Genomic DNA, 3,928 nt, shown 5'->3' on the forward strand with positions numbered 1-3,928 from the left:
ATTGTTCAGAGATCTGAACTTATTATTTCGGGAAAAAAAAGTTTCATTCGAGAACTGAGCCAAAGCAATTGAGAAAAACTGTAAGACTGAAGGTCTGGGTCTGAAACAAGGGAAACGCTATAAACATATGGAATTTATGGATTGATTGTTTTACCTTTGTTCCAGACCCAGGCCTTTTATAAAGTCAAATATAAATGATGGTACATGGTAAAGGTTTTAATGTGATCTTTATATTGAAACAGAAATCGGTTAGTTTTAAATCAGCATCTGTTAAAGAAACATCCATTACTGAAAGGCTATTAAGTTAATCTGAAGTCTTTTATGTGACGCATTCAGATGTCAACCCCTGGTCTTCATTTTTCTTTTCAGGCCTAAATTTGGGTATCTAATATCGCTTCACCTTCCTCTAAAGAGAGGGACAGACTAGGAGGGCACTCGGGTCCAGTTAAGCCGTCTTATCGATCAGACTTGAAGTAGAAATCTATTTAATGGCTTGAAACATTATCATACATTGAAATACCAACATAAAATCTGTGAAACATTGCCAAAAGCAGTTTTAGAGAATCAAAAGAGAGGAAGAAGATTTCAGCCAAAGGTGATAAATGGTAATGTTAATGTTGCAGATCTGAGGGCGCTCAAGTCTTCAACCCCATTGCATTACCAGTGCAAGGCTAACTCACCCTACCAGGTATACAAATTGATCGAGTAATTTTGTCCATAGAAGGAATTCACCTTCAAGCAAACCTCCAGCAACCAAAAATAAACTAAAAAAAAAAACGAATTTATCTTCTAATTCTCACTCCATATACTATGGTTGTGGCGAGATTTAAGAAGGTTGCTTCTGCAGTCATGTTAAAGAACAGGGTGTTGAACTCATCTGGAAATGATTAATTAAACTCGCAAAGCACCGGGGGAGTAGCATAGATAAAAGCTCTTTTGTACAATCAGAAACAGAATGAGTTTAACGAGGAGTCTTACACAGATTGGCCCTTTCTCCTCCATTGAGTTAATTATCCAATCAAATGAAGACGCTGTCTACCACTTTCTTTGTCACCTTTTTTAACATGCATGAAAATTACTGAGCACCTGGTTACCACTAATTTAATAGACTTAATCCCTATCTGTGTTTCTACTTAATTTCAAAGCACAAGTGAAATGGAATAAATTCAGTAGCATCAGGTGAATTTTGAGCATGGCATAAAATTATCCATAGCCCTTGAGCAGTGTTTCCCAGCCCTGCTCCTGGAGTTCACCCAACACTGCAGATTTAGTATGCCTCCCTAATCAAACACACCTGCTTCAACTCATCGACTCGTTAGCAGAGACACAAAGAGCTGAAATGGACCGGAAAACTGTCTCTGAGCAACACAGTAGTGATTTCTACAAGAATCAGTGTGTTTGAATGAATTGGTTGAGTGAATGATTCAGTGACTTACTCGTTTTGTTATTTAAATTACATTTACATTTAAACATTTAGCAGATGCTTTTATCCAAAGCGACTTACAAATGAGGACAATAGAAGCAATTAAATCTAACAAAAGAGCAACAATATATGTGCAAATGACAAGTCTCGGTTAGCCTATAATGCAGTACACGTAGCAAGGTTTTTTTTTTTTTTTACATATATATATATTCCTGCAGGATCATAAAAATAAATTCCTTTTGCAGTTATTGATTTGTTTTCCTCATTATTTTTTTTTTTTTTGGGATGCTAGCATGCTAGGTTCAAGATAGTCGTGTTAACCTACTGTTTTTGGTAGTATATCATATTTCAAAACGGAGTATATAATCATTATTTTAATCAATCATTATAATAAACAAACTATAAAAATAAGATAATAAATAATGATTATTCTTTTCCTAAAGCCTATCAAAAATATCAAAATGCACAGTATACTGAATAACATTTATTTTAAATAATTATAAAACTATAACATTATAAAGTGAACATTGCGTCGTCATTTAAAGTAGGTAATGTTTGAATCGATTTATCTTAACCTGACGTAGAATTACCCAATGACTAAAAAGAGTTATTCATATGGAAGAAAAATAATGCCATTTGTCTTTGAAACAAAAAATCACGTTGAATAGCACTAACTGAAAAAATAATGCATTGCATTAACAGCGCTTGCATTTTAATGCCTTGTATTTCCAGGGCTTGCATTTTTAGGTCCTGAAATTTAAGATAGTTGTCTATTTAAGCTGTGAATATTTCAATTAAAAATATTTCACACACATTTTCATAATAAAAAATTCAATAATTCATACTCACCTTCCAGAATTCACTTCCAAAGTATTCAATCTGTTTAAAAATACGATGTTTAATATCCAACAGGCAAATTTCGGTCCATTTTATTTCACTTTCCAAATTCGCTTCCACAAATTCAGTGGTTAAAATTCGACAGAAAATGCGGCATTGCACATCCAGGAGCTGCAGGAATAGCAGTAGAGAACCGATGCATGATCTCCAGCTGCTGTCAGTCGCTCACCAGCAGGTGGCGCAAGCGGCTGTTGATGAAGACCAAAGCAACAGGTGGATCAAGTCATTCATTCACAAAAACTGATTTCGCGGAGGTCTCGGTGAATCAGCAGCATCCACAACTGAATGGAACAAAAAGTGTTGAACTTGAAAATTGTTTATGCGCGAGTGCACTTGCTAAATGAAGGCGTATTGTAGAAAATGGATTTAAAAAAATTAAATAAATAAAAACGTTTATTAACGAGCTGCAGTTTTATTACATCATGCGCTGGCACAGATGCAGTATATTAATGCCACTGGTCATCAATAAGGTGCAGATTGGTCCTCAATTTGTGTTTCCAACAGTGTTTGCAACACACTTTTTCACAGCGCGCATCACGCACTCAAACTCATCAAAAGTCAGCAAGTTCAACAACAACTTATCCAAGTGACTACTGCAGAACGCACGCGAGAGAGAGACGAGGCAGCGCAGATCGCGCGTCTCATAAGTGAGTGGGAATTTACCGAACGTGGCACTTGCGTGAGTTATCACTGAGAGTTATGCATCATTGGGGAATCCTGGAGTGTGACATATGAGGGGGAACCCCAGTATTGCAGCACAGCGTCACACAAGCCATGATACAAGTAAAGGAAACTAAGCAACCGAAAGCAATATATGTCTTCCTCAGATGCGGGAAACAGGGAACATGTTGAATTAAACATGTTTCCACATGTTTATACTGGCCCCGATAATCAAAACTTCTACTTAGTGCTTGCTCCATTTCTGCAAATCAGTTTTTGTGAATGAATGACTTGATCCACCTGTTGCTTTGGTCTTCATCAACAGCCGCTTGCGCCACCTGCTGGTGAGCAACTGACAGCAGCTGGAGATCATGCATCGGTTCTCTACTGCTATTCCTGCAGCTCCCGGATGTGCAATGCCGCATTTTCTGCTGAATTTTAACCACTGAATTTGTGGAAGCGAATTTGGAAAGTGAAATAAAATGGACCGAAATTTGCCTGTTGAATATTATACATCGCATTTTTAAACAGAATGAATATTTTGGAAATGAATTCTGGGAGGTGAATATGAATTATTTAATTTTTAATTATGAAAATGTGTGTGAAATATTTTGAATTGAAATATTCACAGCTTAAATAGACAACTATGTTAAATCTCAGGACCTAAAAATGCAAGCCCTGGAAATACAAGGCATTAAAATGCAAGCACTGTTAATGCAATGCATTATTTTTTCAGTTAGTGCTATTCAATTCAAGCACTGATAATGCAATGCATTATTTTTTCAGTTAGTGCTATTCAACGTGCTTTTTTGTTTCAAAGACATATGGCATTATTTTTCTTCCATATATTCAGGGTGTCAGTCAAGATCCGATTTTTGTTCATGTCCGATTGGAATCCGATCAAAGTGACACGAGCTGTTCCACCGTTCACTCTCTCTCTCTCTCGCT

This window comes from Sinocyclocheilus anshuiensis, unplaced genomic scaffold, assembly GCF_001515605.1.
Source record: "Sinocyclocheilus anshuiensis isolate Anshui unplaced genomic scaffold, SAMN03320099.WGS_v1.1 scaffold205, whole genome shotgun sequence".
Classification (NCBI taxonomy): Eukaryota; Metazoa; Chordata; class Actinopteri; order Cypriniformes; family Cyprinidae; genus Sinocyclocheilus; species Sinocyclocheilus anshuiensis.